The sequence below is a fragment of the Sphaerodactylus townsendi genome, linkage group LG05, assembly GCF_021028975.2.
Source record: "Sphaerodactylus townsendi isolate TG3544 linkage group LG05, MPM_Stown_v2.3, whole genome shotgun sequence".
NCBI classification, from domain to species: domain Eukaryota; kingdom Metazoa; phylum Chordata; class Lepidosauria; order Squamata; family Sphaerodactylidae; genus Sphaerodactylus; species Sphaerodactylus townsendi.
The window spans coordinates 50,156,198-50,180,524 of record NC_059429.1 but is presented as its reverse complement, the minus strand read 5'-3'; the positions used below and the strand labels follow the sequence as shown (position 1 = coordinate 50,180,524).

The 24,327-nt window shown below is 41.1% G+C and overlaps 1 long non-coding RNA gene across 1 annotated transcript in view; it reads left to right on the top strand.

Moving 5' to 3' along the window:
• The window catches only part of LOC125433103, a 77,360-nt gene that overhangs the window by 27,994 nt on the left and 25,039 nt on the right, over positions 1–24,327 (top strand). The window contains exon 2 of the long non-coding RNA XR_007244596.1: positions 2,584–2,725. This is a non-coding gene — a long non-coding RNA (uncharacterized LOC125433103). The remainder of the gene's footprint in view (positions 1–2,583; positions 2,726–24,327) is intronic.

Below are 24,327 nucleotides of genomic sequence, written 5' to 3'. Positions count from 1 at the left end.
AATGTAGATGGGAAACGACTTGGAATGATATAGTCCCTAGAGTCCACTCCAGTCAATGTTCTAGCATCAACATTTTGCACCAACTTTAGCTTCAAGACAATGTTCAAGGGTAGCCCCATGTACAATATATTGAGGTAATCTAATCTAGATGTTACTAAATTATGCACCACTGAGCATAAAATGAATAAAAATAAAACCCTGAACTCTACAGAGAAAGGGCAGGATGTGTTGGACTGTAAATGAGAAAACCTGGGTTCAAATCCTTACCACCAGAGTAGAATTTAGTAAGTTGCCTTGGATCAGTCATTCTCCCTACCTAACCTACCTCACAGAGTTGCAAGGATAAAACAGAAAAGGATAGAACCAAGTATACTACCATGAGCTCCCTGAAGGGAAGGTAGGATAAAATTACAAAAAACAAAACAAAACGCAAAATCTTCAAATGTTGTTCTATAGACCAAATTAAGGGGCTTTTTATCTGATAATCCTATGTCATGTCACATACCCTGTTTCTCCAAAAATAAGACATCCCTTGAGAATAAGACGTACTAGAGGTTTTGCTGAAGTGCTAAATATAAAATATCCCCTGAAAGTAAGACGTAGCAAAAATTTTTGCATGCCCGTTAAACAGAACACCAGAGCATGCAGCTGTGGAGTGGAAAAATAAGACATCCCCTGAAAATAAGAACATAAGAACATAAGAACAAGCCAGCTGGATCAGACCAAAGTCCATCTAGTCCAGCTCTCTGCTACTCGCAGTGGCCCACCAGGTGCCTTTGGGAGCTCACATGTAGGATGTGAATGCAATGGCCTTCTGCGGCTGTTGCTTCCGATCACCTGGTCTGTTAAGGCATTTGCAACCTCAGATCAAGGAGGATCAAGATTGGTAGCCATAAATCGACTTCTCCTCCATAAATCTGTCCAAGCCCCTTTTAAAAGCTATCCAGGTTGAGTAGGCCATCACCACCTCCTGTGGCAGCATATTCCAAACACCAATCCACACGTTGCGTGAGAGAAGTGTTTCCTTTTATTAGTCCTAATTCTTCCCCAGCATTTTCAATGGAATGCCCCTGGTTCTAGTATTGTGAGAAAGAGAGAAAAATTTCTCTCTGTCAACATTTTCACTACCCCATGCATAATTTTGTAGGACTTCAATCACATATCCCCCCCCTCAGCCAGCCTCCCTCTCCAAACTAAGAGAGTCCCAAACGCTGCAGCCCTCTCTCCCTCATAGGGAAGGTGCTCCAGTCCCTCTCAATCATCCTTGTTGCCCTTTCTCTGCACTTTTCTCTATCTCCTCAATAATAATCCTTTTTTGAGATGCGGGCGCACCAAGAGACTGGACACAAGGTACTCCAAAGTAAAGCGGTCGCATCCACTGCTTTATATAAAGGGCATGACAATCTTTGCAGTTTTATTATCAATTCGCTTTTCTAATGATCCCCAGCATAGAGTTTGCCTTTTTCACAGCTAAGCCATGCATTGAGTTGACTTATTCCCATGGAACTATATCAACTTAAGACGCTTCTAAATCCCTTTCCTGGTCTGTGACTGATAGCACTGGACCCCTGTAAGCGATGTATGTGAAGTTTGGATTTTTTTGCCCCTATGTGCATCACTCTTACATTTTTGCTACATTGAACTGCATTTTGCCATTTCTGGAGTCCACTCACCTAATTTATCAAGGTCCACTTGGAGCTCTTCGCAATCCTTTGTGGTTCTCACCACCCTACATAATTTGGTATCATCTGCAAACTTGGCCACCACGCTACCCACCCCTACTTCCAGGTCATTTATGAATAGGTTAAAGAGCACTGGTCCCAAAACGGATCCTTGGGGGACACCACTCCCGACATCTCTCCATTGTGAGAACTTCCCATTTAGACCCACTCTTTGTTTCCTGTTTCTCAACCAGTTTTTAATCCATAGGAGGACTTCCCCTCTTATTCCTTCATTGCTGAGTTTTCTCAACAGTCTCTGGTGAGCAACTTTGTCAAAATGGATGCAAAATAAGACATAGCGCATCTTTGGGAGCAAAAATTAATATAAGACACTGTCTTATTTTCGGAGAAACACGGTATTTAACTAATTTAAAGGCTGGGGGGTTGTGTGGTTTCCGGGCTGTATGGCCGTGTTCTAGTAGCATTTTCTCCTTACGTTTTGCCTGCATCTGTGGCTGGCATCTTCAGAGGATTATTTAAAGGCTGTGAATCATGTGGATCACCACTACAAAATACATAGCCAGAGTGTACTCAAGTGTACTAGATAACCAGAGTGTACTACAGTACAAAACTGAGCATATGGTGAACCAGGCTTATTTCCCCACTCCTATGAATAAAACCTGCTGGATAACCTTGGGCTAGTCACAGTTCTGTAAGAACTCTCTCGGCCTCATCTACTCGAGGAGGGGAAAGCAAGGTGATTGTTAGCCACTTTGAGACTCCTTAAAGATAGAGAAAAGCAGGGTATGAACACTTTCTTATTTTCCCTACATTATTATATTTTCTTACATTTGTCCATGAGCACAAATATTCTGTAACTAAATTTATTCATTGCTCATTTAGATTTTTTTTTTAACTTTAGGATCCTGCTTTACGTGAATGAACTTTTCCCCTCAATTAGTGCTTGTTCTTAAGGCACAAGAAATCGGATCCAGGGCTACAACAAACTGAGAAGAAATCAGAGACTTGGCAAGCCCAAGTGGCTAAACCTGTTCCTGGTTCAGGTAGATAAACAAGCATGGAATTGTTTAATGTGATCTTTTCAGTATAACAAGAAAACTATTGTCTTTATATTTCAGTTTGCTTTAAAAGCCTAGCTATTTAAAAATAAAACTGCTTATAACACTTTTTTCTCCTGGAAATCTCTCCCTTTATGTACAAGCTTTGGCCATTAATCCTCTAATTATTTTCCTGCACAGATATAATTTTTGATCTTATGCACAAGGAACCATAAAAATAAAACTTTACATATTATATATATATATACACGCTTTATATAAATACACAGCAGCTGCCATTGGTCAAACAACTTTCTAGAGACTGCCTCTTCTCCATCAACAGTTCTTGTATAAGCCACAAATACTACATTGAACAGAACCAGTTCCTACTCCACTGTGGCTACATGATTTCTTGTTGTATTTAATCAAAGGTCTTTATTGCATGCTAAATATGGCTGCAGTCCTGCCACACACACATACACAGTTACCACCATACAAACCTCACCCAAATATTCAATCGGGCATTATATCCTTGGGGGTCTTTTCTTCAAAAGGCAACCTTTTTCAGTAGAACAAAATCTTAAAGGAAGATTTTTAAGACCCTCAAGGATTTAAAATTTCAGTTCACGTTTTTTTTCTCAACTGTGTGTTAAGTCAGAACCATGAGTTTAATGAAGCTCAGGAAACTGGAACCACTTATTCCAAAGCAACATCATGGACAACTCAAAATAGCTCAGGAAAACAGAGATTATTTTAGGAAGTCACAAAAGAATTGCATAGCCCTTGCTGATCCTGGATACCCATGAATATTGGAAGGGTCCCACCAAGGGCAGAATGAAGTAGTCTGGCTGTGTATATTCTAAGACGGATGCCGTGTACTGCCCACGGGGACAGGAGGGGTCAAATGACCCCCGGGTCAGAGCAGGGGAGGAGAGGGGTGGGTGATTTTGCACCCCCTACTGGTGCATCCGGGGTCATTTGACACCCCCCATCCCTGTGGGCGGTATGCCCCTGTTCATGGGATAGAATGTTATCCGTTTTATCCTTATTAACAGCAGCCCTTTGACGTAGATTATTCTGAGCGCATGTGACAGACTCATGATCATCCAGCAGTCTTCCATGGCAGAATGGAGATTTGAATCTGAGTTTTCCAGATCCTAATCCAGCACCCAGCCACTACATGATACTGATTCTTTCCCTCAACAAGAAATAAAAAATGCCAATTTTTCTTCTCTTATGTCTGGCCAGAGGTTCGTTTCAAGGGAGAGTGGTCATCTTTTCTTTCTCTTACTCTAAGGCAGGCGCAGGATTCAATGAGCAAGAAGGCAGAACATTTTAACTGGGGAGCAGCTGTTCAGTCAGCTGCTGCCAAATTTGCCATCCAGTCCTGCCTTTCTCTGGTTCCCTGTTTCTCCTTCTCTGCAGCTCTCTTGCTTCCTGTATCCAGTTGGGGACAGATGCTTCCAACAGTTTTTTCTCCTCTTGTAAGTGCTTTTTTCTTTCAGAAGTTAGTACAGCACAATAGGCACCCTGCATTAGAAGCCACAATACAAGGACACACCCAAAAAGATGGAAATTGATACAGTGATTCTCATTCTTACAGAATTGGTAATAGGAGTGCCCCAATGGCATTACAATAGACACAGTTTCATTAACTCAGACCCAATAAACTGTGGTAGCAGTTACAGTTACCAAGGAGAGTTTATTTATTCCAGTGGAGTTTGTTTATTTCAGTGGAGTTTGTTTATTTCAGTGATAGTTCTAAGTGAGGTATGGAGGCTCCCCTGGTTTTTAACTGGAAAACACACACACACACACACACAAACATCATGTAGCTTTCATTAAATCTGAAGCTCAAGCAATATATAGTAGTTATGGATGCAAATGAACTAGGGGTTTTTTTTGTTAAGTACCGGCCTTTGTCTGTTCCTCTATAGAAAAAAGGAAGAAATAAAAAACCAGCTCAGAACATAAACTATATGACAAGAACCTCAAAAGGAACACAATAAAACCTCCGGTATTCACATGCTTATAAGCTGCCAGTTCTTTTCATTTATTCCTTATGAAAAAAAGAAAGAAAAAAAGAAAAACCAAACAGCTTGTGTGGTCTCTTTCAGTTTTCAGAGAAAATCAGTATATTTTGTCAACGTGATAAATTTATTTTCTTGGTTTCTTAAGTTCAGTCAAAATTTTGCCTCTCTCTTGCACATTGATATGTTAAGAGAAAGCCAATAAAAGTTCCTCCCCTCCCCATTATTACACAATCCAGCTTTGTTATGTCCTTTGCTTTCCTTGAAGAAATTTATTTACTGCTTATTCATTTTCTGCCTTCATGGATATTGGAAGAACTTTACAGTTCTGCTGCCAAACCCTGGTGACTCAGTCCAGCTTATTTAAAGTAACTTTATTCTCTTGATAGGGCTAACTGAAGTCACTCACAAATCAACCATACCATACTGTATAAGGCAGTTTTGCAAATGCCAATGGTCCATTCTGTACAAATGAAACATTCCGAGGACATCTTAAAAAGAACCGTCTTGGTTTTTTCATACTCGACAGCACAAATAAAAGTTCTTAGGATGTTTTTAAAAAGAACCCCTCTTGGCTTTGTTGTCTGCACAGCGGACATATTTTGCTTTTCCCGCCTTCCACCCCTATCTGTCTTACCCCTATCTGTCTTTACAACCACGGAGGAAATTTCAGCACAGGAGGCAGCCATTTCCCGGCAACAACAGATCTTTACAACCACGGAGGAAATTTCAGCACAGGAGGCAGCCATTTCCCGGCAACAACAGATCAGCAAAAACAAGCACAGGCAGCAGAGACAAAGAGGTAAAAGGGCGGGAATTTTAAATAGACTAAGGAATAAGGGAATTAAAAAAAACCCCGCTCCCTTCAATCTTTCTTACCAATTTATGTTCACTTGCCAACAAGATAGATGAAATACTTCTTTTAAACAGATGCAATTCTGATTTTTACAACGCATCTGCCCTATGCTTTACTGAAACCTGGCTAAATGAGAGCATTGATGATAATAGCATGTGCATACCAGGGTTTCAGATATTTCGTTCAGACAGGATTGCAGAATTATCAGGGAAGAAAAAAGGAGGAGGATTACGTATATACATCAACAAAAGCTGGTGTCAGGACATAACAATAATTCAAAAATTCTGTGATGAAAACTTGGAGTCCTTACTTATTAATTGCAAACCTTTTTTATTCCCCTCGAGAGATAAATTCAGTTCTGTTCTTTTTGGTTTACGTTCATCCACAAGCGTCTGTAAAAAAGGCATTAAGAACTCTAGCCGATCAGATTATGGAGGCTGAAGCCAAATACCCTGATTCACTGGTTATTATTTTGGGAGATTTAAACAAAGCAAACTTAAGGGAAGACCTACCAAAATACTTTCAGCATGTCAACTGTCCCACCAGAGGCAAGAATATCTTAGACCACTGCTATACAACACTGAAAGATGCTTATCGGTCTTTACCACGAGCAGCTGTAGGCCATTCTGATCATTGCATGATTCACCTTGTACCTGCTTACAAACAAAGATTTAAAACCACAAAACCAATAACTAAATCAGTGAGAACTTGGACTGAAGAGGCAAAGTTAAAGCTGCAGGCTTGCCTTGACTGTACAGACTGGAATATTTTTAAAGACACCTCTGCAGATTTGGATGAACTCACAGATACTGTAACATCATATGTCAGCTTCTGTGAAGATCTTTGTATACCAACCAGGAACTTGCGTATATATAGTAACAACAAACCTTGGTTCACAGCTAAACTTAAGCAGTTACGTCGTTCCAAAGAAGAGGCCTACAGAAAGGGTGATAGAATGCTGTATAATCAGGCCAGAAATGTATTAACAAAGGAGATCAGAGCAGCAAAAAGAAACTACTCTGAAAAGCTAAAAAATCAGTTTTCACCAAACGAAACAGCAAACATGTGGAAAACTCTCAAAAAATATCACCGGTTACAGCAAACCACCTTCCCAAGCTGAAGGAAATCAGCAATTGGCAGACGACCTGAATGTGTTCTACTGTAGGTTTGAAAACAATCTACAGTCACCTTTCTCCACAACCTCTATCTCTGATGCACCAACAATAGCCAAACTTCCTACAACTGAACCCATTTCATTGGGTTTACAACCCCTGGTGATCTCAGAAAAGGAAGTGCAAGATCTATTTCACAGACAGAAGCCTGGAAAAGCACCAGGCCCAGACAAGATAACACCTTCTTGCTTAAAAGTCTGTGCTGTCCAATTGGCCCCCATTTTCACCCAAATCTTCAACAAATCACTAGAGATGTGCTATGTTCCTTCCTGCTTCAAACACTCCACTATTGTCCCAGTGCCGAAGAAGCCTTCCATCAAGGAACTGAACGACTACAGACCAGTTGCTCTAACATCTGTAGTTATGAAAACTTTTGAAAGGCTAGTGATGTACCATTTGAAAACCATCACGGATCCTTTGTTGGACCCCTTGCAATTTGCATACCGAGCAAACAGATCGACAGACGATGCTGTTAATATGGCTTTGCACTATATCCTACAGCATCTTGAATCGCCAAAGACCTATGCAAGGGTCCTCTTTGTTGACTTTAGTTCAGCATTCAATACTATCAGACCGGACATTCTTCTAACCAAACTAAATCAGCTAGCAGTACCTGCATATTTGTAAGTGGATCACAAGCTTCCTAACAGATAGGAAACAGCAGGTGAAGCTAGGAAAAATTACATCAGACACCTGTAAAATGAGCACAGGGGCCCCCCAAGGCTGTGTACTTTCACCACTTCTCTTCTCTCTGTATACCAATGACTGCATCTCAAACGATCCATCTGTTAAAATACTGAAATTTGCAGATGATACAACAGTGATTGGTCTCATTCGAGACAACGATGAAACCGCATACAGACGGGAGGTTGAACAACTAGCCTCGTGGTGCCACTGGAACAATCTAGAACTGAACACACTTAAAACCGTAGAAATGGTGGTAGATTTCAGGAGAAACCCTCCCATCCTACCTCCTCTCACAATACTAGACAACACAGTATCAATAGTAGAGACCTTTAAATTTCTAGGCTCCATCATATCTCATGACCTAAAATGGTCACCTAATATCAAAAATGTCATCAAAAAAGCACAACAAAGAATGTTCTTTCTGCGCCAACTCAGGAAGCTCAAACTGCCCAAGGAGCTGCTGATACAGTTCTACAGAGGAATCATTGAGTCTGTCATCTGCACCTCTATAACTGTGTGGTTTGGTTCTGCAACCCAACAAGATCGACACAGACTTCAGAGAATAATCAGTACTGCAGAAAAAACAATTGCTGCTAACCTGCCTTCCATTGAGGACCTGTATACTGCACGGGTCAAAAAAAGGGCTGTGAAAATATTTACTGACCCCTCGCATCCTGGACATAAACTGTTTCAACTCTTACCCTCTAAACATCGCTACAGAGCACTGCACACCAAGACAACTAGACATAAGAACAGTTTTTTCCCGAATGCCATCACTCTGTTAAACAAATAATTCCCTCGATAATGTTAAACTATTTATTATATACTTTTTATATAATTACTGCACTACTTTTTTCATCATTCCTATTACCCATCTCCTCCCACTTATGACTGTATGACTATAGCCTGTGCTGACATTTTATTTTATTTTATTTTATTTTATGATTTTACATTTTATGTTTTCATTACTACTGATTGTTTCCTGATTGCTTACTAGACCTATATGACAATCATTAAGTGCTGTACCTTATGATTCTTGACAAATGTATTTTTCTTTTATGTACACTGAGAGCATATGCACCGGAGACAAATTCCTTGTGTGTTCCTTGTTCTATTCTATTCTATTCTATTCTATTCTATTCTATTCTATTCTATTCTATTCTATTCTATTCTATTCTATTCTATTCCTCCATTAAAATACTCATTTTCATTTTCTGCAGCCTGAGAGTTCCCGCAGCTATCATTTGCTGCATTTGTTCCCCACTTGGATTTCTTCTGCTTGCAGCTCATCTGATTGCTATTTCCTTGTACAACATTCACGAAATAAAGTTTTTTTCCCTGGTGATCCAGCACACATGTCTTCCCTCCTCCTTTTTTGTCCAAAGGGAACTGTATTCGTAGGTACAATCTGCGTGCATTCGTTTCCCACCCAAGGACCGGCGCAGCGGCTGCGTCCTTGCCCAGGAATGCCCTGCCCCCGGAATTCCCGGCCACTCCCCTGCCGTGCCCTGCCCAGCCCCATTGGTCCTACGCCACTGTTTGAATCCCACCACCATGGGAACCTGTTACTAAAAATTTTGGATCCCACCACTGGACCAATCTATATGTAACTTTGAAAAGGCATGATCAAATTCCCTGCTGTAGGGTTTAACCTGAAAAGGTTGCCTCCTGAAGACTGGGGCCATGGCATTGAAGAAGAAGAAACAGAAGAACAGTTGGCTTTTATGCCCTGCTTTTTTCTACCTTTAGGAATTCTCAAAGCACTTTCCCTTCCCCTCCTCCACAACAAATACCTTGTAAGGTAGGTGTGGCTGAGACAAAAACTGTGATTAGCCCAAAGTCACCTAGTAGGCACCATGTTCAGGAGTGAGGAAAACAAACATGGTTCATGAGATTAGAGAGCACAACTCATGTGGAGCAGTGAGGAATCAAACCCAGTTCTCTCGATTAGACTCCACCCACATTATTTATTTATTTATTTATTTATTAGATTTTTATTTATTTATTAGATTTTTTATTTAGATTTTTATTTATTTATTAGATTTTTATACATTAGCCACGCTGACTCTCCAGGGACAGGGTATCTTTCTGATTGAATTTGCCCTGCCCCACTTTTTAACCTTGTTGCAGAGAAAACATGCATAGTACAAGTTGTTGTATTTTTCCCTACCTGAGGAAGGAGGAGGAGTTTCAAATAAGGAAGCCATAAGAAAATGCTAATGTCCCCATTTCTCAAGGCAGAAGCCCCAATCCATTTCATGATCCTCCACTTGCACAACTTTGAGGCTAAAGTACATGTCAGGAAATCTAGAGTGTTACAGGTGAAGCATAAAGTAATAAGATATTTATTTATTTGTACTTTAAATGTATAGGCTGCCCTCCCCCAAGGGGCTCAGGGTGGCAAACAACAAAAAATTATACGAACAGCATAATAATATTTTAACAGCATTAAAACCCATACAACAACCAATAAAACTATAAATATAAAACTATAAATAGGAACTACAGCAGACATCAGATAGATGGTGATAACCCCCCCCCCCCCAACTGAGCTCACCGGGCCTAGATGGAATAGGATCACACTCACCCCAGCTGGCCAAATGCCTGGCGGAACAGATCTGTTTTACAGGCCCTGTGGAAACTCTGCAAGTCCCGCAGGGAGCCTGTTCCACCAGAGGGGGGCCAGAAGAGCCCTGGTCCTGATAGAGGCCAGCCGGATGTGTTTCAGGCCAGGGACCTCTAATAGGTTCTCCTCCGAAGACTGGAGGAACCTAGCGGGGCAATATGGGGAGATGTGGGCCCAAGGCCACTTAGCCTTAAAGGTTAGAACCAGCACCTTGAACATGACCCAGAACTCGATGGGCAGCCAATGCAGATGGTATAGGACCAGAGTGATCTGGTCCCGACTGGACGTTCCCGTAAAGAGTCTGGCAGCCGCATGCTGAACGAGTTTAAGCTTCCGGATCACAGACAAAAGCAGGCCAGCATACAACAAGTTACAATAGTCATTACTTTTATATCTAAATGTATATACATTTGGAACACTCCTGTATCCTTTAAGTCATTGCATCTCAAATGTGGATCTGCCTTATGCTTACATAGACCTTTGGTCTATCAGTTCAGAACTGTCTACTTTCACCAGCATCAGAGCCTCAGGAAGAAGACATCTTTCACATCATGTATGACCTGACCCTTTACCTGGATATGCTGAGGATTGAACCTGGAATCTTCTTCATTCCAAGCAACCCCTCCACCACTGAGCCCCATGGTATTTTAGATCTGAGAATCATATGAACAGGGCAGCCCAAATGATAAAGAGACTGAAACACCATCCTTCCTGGAAAGGTGGAAAAGTTTGGGAGCTTAAAAATAAAAATAGATGCAATGGACAGAGTGAATTCAGGTCTTCCTGAAGCGTCAGATGAAAATGACTGGCATTATTTCATTTCTACAACAAACAGTGACATCATGTGATGCATGTGATGATGGCTATTAGTTACAACAGGATGATATAGTGATTTTTTTTATTTAAAAAAGCATGTTTTGCAGCTTTTGTTGCTGTATTAGCCACCCTGGATCTAAGAAGACAAGGTGGGATATAAATATTTTAAAACAACTGCATAAATGGAGGAGCAGAGAACCACCAAGGGTAACCCTTCTCACCAGATGCTAGACATGCATCTAGGGAAAGTTAAAGCCTTCATGCTGTCTTTATGATGCTGCAGAAATATGTGTCTGCTTGGTGTTGGAAAAGCAGTGCTGGCCTAGTAGACCTCCAGTCCAATAGAACTTCTCTTGTAATACTGCAGTGTTTAAAAAGGCAGAAGGATGGAGGGGGGAAATGGAAGCAGACTTCTTCAACATTAATAACCACCTCACTGTAAGTAAGATTTAGCTGGACCTTATCTTTGGATGAGTTTTATTGTAAGAAGGTTCCTTTTAAAAATGCTTCCATAGCTCCAGCTGTCTTATACATCAATCCATCAAGCTCAGTGTTATCTACTCAGATTGGCAGTGGCTCTTTGGGTTCTCAAGCAAAGGTCTTTCATATCACCTTCTGCCTGGTCCTTTTTAACTGGAGATACCAGGAACTGAACTTGGGACTTTCTGCCTGCAAAGTGGATGCTCTTGAGACACAGCCCCTCTTCAAAAGCATGTGAGCTTTGGTTTTACAGCCCTTGTGCCTAAAAACTTTCTTAGCACTGAGACTGAAACTACAAAGAAAACATCTTTTAACTATTAGTGTAAAAAAGTAAAAGCTTCAAGTGAAACGAGGCACGTAGGATGGCTTCCTGTTTATCATTGGTTTCCACTGGGGTAAATCATCTCAGTCACTTATTTGACAAACTGCGCCCTAAAGCCTTCCTTTTCACATCTTAATGTAGTCATGCAGTTCTGCCTTATCTTTCTTTGGGCTTAACAGGAGGTGCCATTTTGATGTTCAGAGACAGAAAGGTGCTCTTCAGGGCATATGCAAGTCAAGATAGAGAAGAGTACTAACTTTTATTCAATTTAAACTGCGGAACCATGGAGATTTGCCTTTGTGCCTGTGACATAAAAATCAGTTGAACTGCCATCAGTTCTGAAATTTCCTTTTCTGAATCATTTGTAATGTAAATTAAATTCCACAGCCTAGATTAAGTTTTTTAGCAATCTGTGTCAATTATTTTACATGATGAAAACTATTAGACATAATTTTAGTATGCCATTGTTTGGTTGATAAGCCATTCCATGATTATTTGCTTTTTTTTAAACTGTGGTTATAAGAAAGCTTTTACTATGGCAGAGAAAGAGTATGCAACCAGATGAGTGATGTTATCATATATTTTGTGTTTATATTTCCTTAGCCAGCAGAAAAGTTTACTTATTTGTTGAAAAGTCTATGTGTATACTTCCTACGTTATGTAAGGATTAGAGTGTAGGATTAGAATCTGGGTGATCTAGGATCTAATCCTCCACCCTGCTACGAAAGTTTTTTGGGTGACCTTGGGAAAGTCACATACACTCACATACAATTATCCCTAGTTTATGGTGGCCACAGTAGCTATATCACATGCAGTTATGTGTGGCTATTCCATAAAGATTAAAGGTAGTCCACTATGCAAGCACAAGGTCATTACTGACCCATGGGGTGACATTACTTCATGATGCTTACTAGACAGAGTTTTTTTAATGAGATGGTTTGCGATTTCCTTCCCCTGTCGTCCACACTTTACCCCCAGCAAGTTTGATTCTCATAAGTATTAGGGTATTATTCCCTTTCGTCACATACATACATACACACACATACTTCTTGTATTGTCTTTATTGGCCCCAAATTGTATATTTTTATTTATTAGGTATATTTTCCACTTAGACCCTGCCTGCCCCCTGTCCAGGTTGGACTTGGGGAAGCTAAAAACAATAATTAAAAACAAAATATTAATTGAGATATCACACAACTATCTTTACTTGGAATATATTCCTCTATCTGAGTTTTGTGGGTATATCTGATCCCATTTGGGGAAGTTTCACAACACCAGGGCAATGGTCAGAGCAGCCCTGTGCAATAGATTGAGAGAGAGAGAGAGAGAGAGAGAGAGAGAGAGAGAGAGAGAGAGAGAAATTTTCTGTGTCAAACACGCTTTTACTTTTTCACCCCTTTGCTTCTTTGCAACAAAACTAATTCTAATACATGCAAGATAAGAAGATCAAGCCCTCCAGTTAAGGTTTTTTACACTCCAGCTGAGAAATGTCTTCAAGCACTTTGTTGCTTTGGTTGCAGCTGGACTCAGTAGGAGGTAAAACAAGCCAGTCACAGTTAGTAAGAATGCATATCATGTGCTTAGATGCTCTATAGGTTCTTCTGGGAAGGCATAAATGATTTTAATTATTGTGCTTCTCCCACCCCTCCAACTCCTATTTCTTTGTCGTGTTGCCTAAACAAGTAATTTCGAGTACAAGAGTTCAACAAATGCCCCTTAGCTGTCCTTCTGCTTTGAAAAGGGGGCAGGATGTATTGTCAAGATGGCAACCAGATCTACGTTTGCCCAATTTGTTCTTAGCTATAGATCCCACCAAGCTTCAAAGATAATAGTTAACTGACTGAAAGGGAAAGTCAACACAGCAACAGTTTTAAATAGGGACAGGAACAGAGAACAGGAGCAAAAGGAACCATTTGGTGTTGTACCTTTGGCAATTGCAAAAGGAATTTGTGCCAAAAGGCTCATGGCAAGATACTACTTTTACAATGGTATAAAGAGGAGGCCTTTCTGCTGCCAAAGGAGTTGCTGCGTGGCATGAATGGAATGTTCAAAGGGGGGGAACACATTTGACAAGTCTTCCTTGATATGCATGTCAAAGGCAGCTTCTACTGTAAAAGTGAAATACCTTTCTTTCTTTTTGAAAAGATTTGTGATAAACAAAGTGCTTGAGGCTATACCATTGTTCTCTTCCATGGTTTTGAGGGCATGACATGAAAGAGGACACCTTCCTACATACAAAAGAAAGCAAATTTGTTTAATGGAAACAGGCACATCAGAGCAACTGAAATCAAGACAAGAAGCAGAACCTGCCTTTTTTCTCTCTGCATTTTTTTTAATGTTAAAGATCATTAGGTTTGTCCCCTGTGCTCAGAGTGGGTCACAAATCTTCAGGCAAATTTAATTTTATTTTAATGGAAAGAATGACCTTATCATACAATACAGACGAAAAGATTTATAATAGATCTTTTCTGAGAATATGAAGTAGCAGTAAATGCTCTCTACAACTAACAGGATTAACTGAGATACAGTAGATTTGGAATCCAAGAGAGCCATGGAACTTGGTGATGCCACATTCTGGCAAGGATGATTTGACAGTCTGTTCTCCAAAACCATCATAGTTTTCTGGGAACTGACTCCTGCATAGTACTTTGTCTGCATGTAACATAAAGTAACAAATATCAGCATCTGGAGCTATAAACCTGTTATATTTGTGGGGGGTGGGGAGTAGCTCCCATTTATGATATTAGGTTTATTTGATTGGATATTTTACTCAAACATGAGTATCCTTGTGATTAAGGAGGAATACATTCATATCTTATAGGGATTCCATGGAAATATTGATAGGTCCCAATTTTTCTCAGCCAAAGGAATGAGGAGATGAAATCATAATGTACTCAGATTATCTGTAGAATGGGTACACATTTTACTATACTTGCATTTGGAAGAAAATGTAGCAAGCAGTAGTAGTTTCAATTTAATCCTACTCCATAGAATTAGTCAGGAGTAATCATGTGACTATCACGTGGGTCAACATCTTGTTCTGAAAATTTTGACCGTCCTAAGCCCCACAACTCTCAGACTGTGCATCTGTATGTCATTGGGCAAGAAATGATGGCTTCACTATTTAGGACAGGATCAAAATCATATGTATTATGACTAGGGATGGATTGCCAGCAGTCTGAAGAACTTTTAGAATTCCTTCGCATCCTCATCAGAAAATATTTTCTTGAACTAGTATGATTTTGCATCCACCTGTTGCACCTTTAAGGCCAACAATCCAGCTTCAGCAGTTCACATGAAGCTGAAACCTAAATATTACAGACTCAAGACACAGTGGATAAATTGCAAAATACACTACTACTAACACTTTCACTGACACTATGCTATACAGAAAAAGAAGTGTTTGGATTTTTACCCCATTTTTCTCTCCCATAAGTAGCCTTGAAGCAGCTTACAAATTCCTTCCTTTCCTCTCCCCACAACAGGCATTTTGTGAAGTAGGTAAAGTTGAGAGAGTTCTGAGAACTGTGACTAGTCCAAGGTCACCCAACAGGGAAACACCAGATAAGAGTCCATTACATGTGGAGGAGTGGGGAATGAAACCCAATTATGTAGATTTGAGTACATTACTCTTAACCACTACAACACACTGGCTCACCAGAAATGATTTAAAAGGGCACCTGTGGCTTTAAGAAATGGATGCCCTCAGTGGCCATTGCTAGGCAACCACAGCAGTTTTGCAAATATTCCAGACTTGGTTTTTGTCAGTAAAAGTTAGGAGTCCTAAAGCAGGGCATTTTCTAAGCTGTTGGGTGGGAAGGAGAGAAGGAAGCAGGAAAAGGGTACAGGCCATGGAGGCTTTCAAGGAACTGAAGTATTAAACTGTACAGGAGATGTAATAACCCTCTGCAAATATTTTCTGGAACATGACAGATGCCAGCCATCCTGTAGCTCCCAGACCACCATTCAGTACCATGAGTCCAGTTTCTCCAGTGTGTTACTAACACAACAACACAAGCTATGGGTCTATGTCCCATCACAGGGACTTAATCTTTAGTCCACCTGCTTGAAGATTGCAACCACAGTTACTCCAGCTCTGCACACTGTTTCCCAGTACAAATATGCTTAGATCTTCATAATCCTCATCAACATCTTGATTTTCAACCTCAGGTTGTTATGCAGCAGCCTGCTGTCCATGCGCAAGATCAAGAACTTTTCATTGCCTCCAGGTTGGCTGCTGCCCTTCCACAAGAACAAAAGCAGATGCTAGGAGAATGACTGTTCCCTTATTCAAGTTATGTGGCAGATAAAATCACTGGTGTGCTGTTACAGAATAACCACTCTGAGCTCTCCAAATGAGTCTCCTCAAGCTCTCTAAGCAAAGGTTGATGAAACTATAGCAGTACTGCAAGTCCACCAAGCTAAAGAAATGACTCATAAAGTAGTTAACAATCCTGTTTTGTTCCCCAAGTAAAACAATCATGGGTTCCTTGTACTCGGCCAGAACAGAATGGAAGACTCACAAGCAAGGTGTAACAGTTAAAAAGAGAGAGATTTTATTGCATAGAAGAATTGAGACCCTAACTCCTCCCAGGGTCTGTCTAAAATAAAGTACTTGCTTGACTGAAACTACTTGAAGTTTGAGACTTTGAGACTTTCTTGACTTCTTCCAAGAAAGTCCACTTTGTCCGTGTTTTCTCTTGGTTCCTTCAGTGTCTTCTATCTGGACTCACCTTCTGTAACACCTCTTTATACACCTTAGACTTTTATACTCCTTATACACCTTAGATGTAAGAGATATTGCAGCCTTCCAGCTCCACTGGCATCTTAGAGTAAATTAACTGAACAGGAGCACTACTGGGTAATAACTAAGGCTGTGAGGCTGTTGCCTCTAGGGGGCTTCTTAAAGGGACAGGGTCTAACTACAGTTTCCTCCCTTAGCACACTATACAAAGGGAACTAAACTCATACTAACTGTAGGTACAACTGCGGCTTAATAAAGAAATAGTAAAAGCTTATCTGGGGGCATGACATATCCAGCAGGTGTTTCAAGTTAATATGATCTGGGACTACACACTATAACTTCACCAAGAAAAATCTCTAAACATGGAAAAATAATATTGAGAAAAACATTGCAAAAAAGGACAGAAAATTTTGAAGCTTATGTGCAAGCAAATATGTAAAACCCGTGTAGCTATAATTGGATTTAAATATGTACACTGAAAGCAAACATGTTACAGGTTCAATATGGGTGCAATCTGAAGAACCCTTTCCTGTGAGTATTCCCCACTGAATAGGACTTAATCCTTAGTCCACCTGCTTGAAGATTGCAACCTACAATAATCAAAGCTACATTTTATAGGCAAAAAGAGCGTTGTGGAGGGCATGCAGGAGAAAGGTATTGAGTATCTTAGAATAGAACTCTGGGACTGAGTAGAGTGGAAGATGTTGTTAAGTAGACCTTTAGATGATTTGATCTTTCTGAGTGCTCATCCAAAATTCTAAAAATGTTCTTGTTCAGTTTGTTTGTTTGTTTGATCCTGTATATTTATTTCCCGCTCATCCCTATTTAGTAGTGTAGAAGGCAGTTTAGTAGGCTGAAACATGCTCGGTGTGAATTGTTCAGTTCCTGTTTGATTTATATAGTATCTGAAATATTGAACGGGAACTTCTTTCACTGCAAATATGAGCAGAACAAGCTTAAGATAAATAGCTCATTTGTTGAAGTTCAGGAGAAAACAGATTTGTCAGGGGATTTAAGTGGAGCTGATAAATGTTATTGGGTGGAGCAAGAAAGAATATTTTATTTGGTGATGAGTGTTCTACACTTGTCAGAATAGTTAGCCAATGTACAACCATTGTATATTGGCTTGAAAGCCATATAATTAATGATAGCAAGAAGATCTCCATTAAAATTGGGGCGGGGGGGGGGTGCAAGGCAGTTGGCATAATTTGTAATTATTGATTCTATATTTTTACCCTTTTGCATTTCAAGAGGCAATATAATCAGATTTAACAGTAAGGTTTATATTTTTAGTTCAGTCTTTTTTCTTTTTTCTTTTTTTTAATGCAGGAGATAAGGAAGCACTGAATCAGTACTTTGAAGCTGTGACTAGGTGGTTAAGGCAGAACAAGCTGAAGCAGAATATAGATAAGACAGAATAGTGGTGGTTAGGAAGACTGATATTCTAGAGGGATTGCATTCGCTTGTCCTGGGTGAAGCTGATTTTTTTAAGAGCAGGTTAAAAGTTTGAAGATGAGAGCCTAGTTCTTTGAAAAACTGAACTGCTTTTTATCAGTTGCATCTGGTTTGCAACCTCTCTTTTTACCTAGACTCAGCCAATCTTGCCACACTTATCCATGATTCTGTAACCTCACAGTTGGATTACTGCAACATGTTCTAAATGGGGCTGCTCTTGAATACAACCCAAAAACTACAAGTGGCCCAGTATGTGGCAGTCAATCTATTGTCACATGTTAGCTTTCAGAAACCTTTGTTGCCCATTTTGAAATGGCTACATTGGCTACCAGTCTATTTCCAAGTTCAATTTAAGTTTCAAGTTATGTACTTTAAAACCCTTCAAAACCTGAGACAGACATATTTGAAGAACCACCTCTTTTCATATGTTGTTCTATGCCAATTAAAGCCTTTTGGAAGCCATATGTTGACTATCCAATCCCTTGGGATGTCTCATCTGGCATCAACTACAGTCTGAGACTTTTCCATCATGGCATCCTGAAAGAGGGTGGGGCTTCCTGGAAGATCTTCATGAGATGCTGCAAGCATGGACGTAGGTAAGGGGGATTCATGGGTTCAATCCCCCCATTACATGCCCAAAGCAAATTGTCTCCAGCCCCCCCCCCACGGGCAGACTTTGCAAAATGGCAAGCGAAACCACTCCTTTGATCCCAGATCCCCCCCCCCCATGCCAACTGCAGAAAGCAAGGCCTGCATAGTCCTGCTTCTCCCTGTCACTTGCAGACAGACAGGTGCAAATTGACAGGCAGGTGGGAAATGTCCATTTGGCTCACCCCACTGGGCCAGATTCAGCCAGATACTGAAAACAGCCAAGCAGAGGCTGTGACAGCTTGGGAGGAAGAGGAGGAAGAGGAGGAGCCGTGATCTACCTTTGCCCCTACCAGGTTTTGTTTCCCTACTGAGCTCCAGAGCAGCCACTTCTTGTGCGCTCCCACCAGCCAATCAGGCATGCAACAACCACCCATGGGGCTCAAAAAAGGTACCTGCAGGAAGAAGTGGGGAAGGAGGGGGCTGGCTGGGAACCCTGCCAAGACCTCCCATTTTTGAAGTAGTGGTTACATCCTTAAAACTGGTGATCTAGCTACTCCACTGGATAAGGAGATAGGGAGAACCTAAAATACCCCTCCTCCAGGGGACTCTTTTTAGAGATGAACCAGGGAGGAACCAGAGAGAAAGTACCAGGTATTATACTACATCAGAGAATACCATGGCAATCAGAAGAGAGGGAACAGGGTGTCCTTGTAACAAAAGAGATGGGCAACAGTCTTACATTCTAACCACTACACCATTCTGACCTCAGGGCCTATGTATATGAGAAAGATGTTTTGAGACAGATCCTGGAAGAAGAGTCACAGAGAGTGTGACCCAGTATGGCCCAAGTAGGCTTGAGATTTTTACTTCTGGAAAAGAGAAGGTTAAAAATCTATTTGCTGTCCAACACCCTCCCCCCCCCCCCGCATACACAAAGAGCCTTCAAAAGCAAGAGTGAAATGGTGGGGGGGGGGGCTGCCAAGTCAGAGCAGAAGATTGCTGCCCTGATTTCCCATTGCCTGCTTTTCTAACCAGCAGAGCGCTGGCAAGGGAACTCACCAGCATTGTGAGCATGATAACACTTCTGGGGGAAACCCAGAAACCTTCAGTTTGCTATAGCTACTGTGGGTTACAACTGGGTCTTAGGGATGGCAATTTTCAGGTGGGACCTAGGGATACACCTCATCTCCAAACAACAGAGATCAATCAGTTTCCCTGGCTAAGGAGGGTGGATTCTGTGGCATTGTACTCCAGTGAGGTCCCTCCCCATCTCAGGGTCCATCCCCAAATCTCCAGGAGTTTCCCAACCTAGGTCTGACAACCCTATCCCCACCCCCACCCCCCCACACACACACCGGTGGCCAGGGAGAACCTGGCAACTCTAGAAGTGGTGACATGTTGTTTCAAAAGTCCTCCATGGCTTTAACAGTAAGAAAACCCCAGCATGATTTAGAAGTTGGGACTTCTCTTGTCACAGATCTGAAGGCTTAACCTCCAGGTGTCACTTGTTCATTACTCATTTAGGGGAGGTTTAAAGATAGTGACTTGCCCAAGAAATCTTGAGTGGTTTATTACTGAGAAGTCTTTCCAGCCTGACTCATAGCATGTTGGCTGTGGCTGCTGGGATGTATTTCCAACAGGTTTTTTTGGGCTGAACAAATTGCTCTTCTCCAGAGCTGAGTAATTTCCTTCCTTTTAGGAAATGTAATTCCTTGGCAATCCCAGAAATTCCCTCAATGTGATAGCCACAAAAAAAGTATTCCCTATAGCTGACACGTACAAGGCCCCAGGCACATGTTAAATCCTGTTTAAGCTTCACGTCAAGGGTTTTAAAGGAAGCTTAAATGCTGTATGGGGACTTGTAACCCTAATTTTCACCCTCGCTGCATTCAGTCTAATGCAAATAATGTCATATACCAGCACAAGGCTACAGCCATATGGCTTACCCATCTATTAAAGACTCATTGAATATAGGGCTACTGGCCTAATGGGGCTCCAAATTATTTCATCAGAGAAACAACCTGCTGATTCTACCTCTGAGTGAGTCTCACTGGTTTTTAAAGCCCCATGTCATAAAGCAGGGCTTTGAAGGGAAAGCATTGTGTTGGTTAAAAAAAAAAGGTGGCCAAGAAGATTTACACCAAACCCGAAGGTATTTTCTTTTGGATAGATCATTTTCAGTTCATCCAAAGCAAGCCACAGAAACTATAACCTAGTTAGAAAGGGCCTTTGCCTCCACCTTGCTCTGTTTCCCTGTCTCTTCCTTAATTTCTTTAAGTCATCATAGTCATTAGGTAGACCAAAAATCACAGTAAGAGACATGTAGAATAGGGGTTTGTTTGTTTTTTTGGATCCTCATGGGCATTTTTGTTTGGTCTTTTCATCAACCAAGCTGGTGTCTATTGTTAGTTATAAGGAGGCTTTCAAGCAATTTCACACTGCTTTTCTCTGATGCAGCCTAAAAAAACATGTAAACCCAGGGGATTAGTAGCAACTTAGAGAGAAAATAGTGTAAAGTCATGCCATGAACTGAACTAGTGCTGCTGGCTGGATGCACTTTCCCCCTGGGCTACTACAGTGAGTGAAATCTATCTAAATGGGTCCCCTCCCACACTGCTGTTGTGCTGAATCCTTTGTGATATTGTGCACTAGAATTGCTCCATCTCAGAGGGCAGTCAACTCTTTAATGGCTTACAGTGTGCAAAGAAGCAGCCATTGACTAGAAATTGAAGTTAAGCTCCCTTTTATAGTTCTTTGTTGACAACAGCAATTTGACAGCACAAGTAAACAAACTGTTTGCTCAAGCAATGCTGGTTGGTAGTTCTCTTTGATTAAATTACTGACATACTATAATATCCTAAAATGGGAAATAAATTATGGCATTAACCAGGAGGTCAAACTTGAGTCCCTTTTAACAACAACCAACAAAATTATATCAATTACACTGCTTTACAGCTAGGCCAGGCTGATAATTAATGAGACTGCAAATCACAGACTTAATTTTGAGAGCACATTTTCTCATTTATTTAATTTTGAACACAACCAGCTGTCCAGTGCCTGACCTAAACACATTTCTGTAGCTTTTTGGCTCATTCTATCAAATTTAACTGTCTCAGAGCCATTCAGTTCAAATGTTGAGCTGATTTTTTAAAAAAGATGTTAAAATTCAAAAATACACATAGACAAATGAAGATGACCTGAAAACAAATTCACTTTGATTTTTCTTTTTCATGAGACCTGTTGCTTCATCTACAGCTGAAGCACTTCAGCATTTATAACTCCATTTGCCAGAATCCCTTTTCATTCTTCACTTTCTTTTCTCCTTTTCTATTTCCCCCATTATTGTAATATTGCTAATCTGCTCCAGAAAATGTCTAATGGCATGTCAAAGTCTGATAACTTTATTGTGGAACAAGACCATAGGTACAGGTTGTGAGGGGTGAGTTGTGGGCATTGGCCATCAGGCCCCTGAGAGCCAGTGGTTAGAATGTTGCAGTAGAACCAAGGGGACCAGAATTCAACCCTCTACTCTGCCATGAAGTTTGCTGGGTGATTGTGGGACATTCTATGAGGCATCATGTACAGCAGAGGCGAAGGGGGGAAATGGTGCCTGGGGCAACACCTGCTCTGGCTGCCACCACCACTGCCCTCGCTCCCATGCCCCCCCGTGCCCCACTTACCTTAGCCAGTGGGAGCCTGCTATGGGCTGCCCCTCAAGCAGTGTGTCAGGGCCGAGCCAAGGGGCACCCAGCCGCGGCCTGGCAGCTGAAGCAGCAACCTGGCAGGGCGAGGCTGAGGGGAGGGATGGGGGGTGATTTTCCAAAAAAAACCCATATAACCAGCTGGCATGCGCACGGGGACATGTGATCCCACATGTCCCTGTGAGCGCTCCGCCTCTGTTGTACAGTGATGGCTTCAGAAAACTAATAACAGTATGACAACAACAACAAAGTCAGTGTAAGGCATGTGTAATGTATTGCTATTTACAAAATGAAGAAGACACTGTTTCATACCTCTGCTATGGTACATTCAAATGTCCTCATGATGGTAATGCTCTCACATTACTGAGCAGAGACAATATCAAAGTAGTTCTTCTGCTGAAGAGAGATATTGGTCCTTTCCTTACAGCTGAAATGAGACATTCTAAGGATGGTGAGAAAGGCATCCTGGAGAGGAAGTCCACACAAAACGTCCTCTGGATGCCTTATTTCAGTTCAAGGCATCTTTTTTTAAAAAAAATGCTACAAAGTTCACCTTTTCCCCTTAAGTTTCCCCTTAAGTCCCCTTAAGACATCTCCTACCTCGCTGTACGGAGCTCAGGAGGCATCTTATTTTTGCTGGCCAATCGTTTGGCTCTATGGTTAGTTTCACCCTCCACAGCACCCAACATTTTTTGTGCTGTGGAAGGGATTTTCCCTGCCTCCATTTGCTGAGGTTGCCCCAGGACATTTGCTCTGCAGGCGCTGATAAAGAGAATGGTTCAAACTGGCCATGGACTTACCATGCTAGGAGTGTCTCTATTGGTATCTTGTCCCTATTGATTGCAGCCAGGTGGCTTTGCATTGTTATCTGCTGCTGATAGCACAGCATTGGAGCTGGGTACAAATGGATTCAATAATTTGCAGATATTCAGCTCTGAGAATATGGGAGGGGGGATTCCAAGGGGATAAATGTGTAACATGAATGTGTGTCTGGTAGAACTGACTTTGATCCAATAGACTTGTGTACCCTAAAAAGGGCTATTGAACCAAGAACCAGAGTCTGATTATTGGACCAAGTTCCTGGGACCTAACAGTGATGGAGTGAGCTCTGCTGCTTCCAATACTAGTATTGGGGACAGGACTCCAACAGAGACAATTCTAGCATGGTGAGTTCATGACCAGTTTGGACCATTCCCTTTAAAATTTAATGCCATAGGTAGAGGCCAGGTCTACCAGACCATTAGCTGTTAGTTGGCTTCCCAAGGGAACAGAGATACGGCCAACTAACAGACAACTCTTTCTCTTTTTCTAACCAATCTGGCACCTTTCCAAAACCATGAATCACTCTTAAAATTCTGGGAAATAAATGTTTGTTCCTGCAAATGCAATAATAGATTGCAATATTGGTGGTGGACACTTCTTTCCTACCCACTCCCTTTGTGCAGGGAGACCACAGTCTAGGCACCCCACTTTCCATATTGTCTTCTGTAGTTAATATGCAGCATAGTGGTCCATGATTTTTCTTCAGATGAGTTATAGTTGTTGATTTCATGCCACATTGCTGTGTTCTTAAGTAGGTTTCATTGAAATAGTTTCTGAACCAATACAGTTACATTATAAACCAATATGTTATTTATCATTTATGCATTTTTTAATGTTCATTGATATAGTATACACTCATGAATTTCATGTGCTCCACCTCGTACTTTTCTGACTTTTCAACTATTTTCTCCTGTATAACTGCTAACCCACCAAGCGGATGGCAAGTTACTAGTCATGCCAGATGCTCAACAAAATGCTGTATAATTCCTGAGCAGACTACAAAAACAAAGTTCAATCTTCTCTATATGGTTGGTTGACAAGGCAAGGCTAGTAGCATGTGATGGGTTTGATGGGTGTACATTCCTGAAGGCACAGTTTAAGGAATGGGAATCTCTCCAATATAACTAAGTTGGAACTAGGCTTTAAAAAGTCTCTTCATCTAATTCAGGGGGAGTCTTTCTCAACATAAAAGCATGTTACATTCAGCACAGGGGTATTTTAAGATTAATTTGCTAATATGTGTGTAGAGTTTTAAAGATATAATAGGTAAAAAAAGAAAGTCACTCCAGAGAGGAGTGCCACAGAA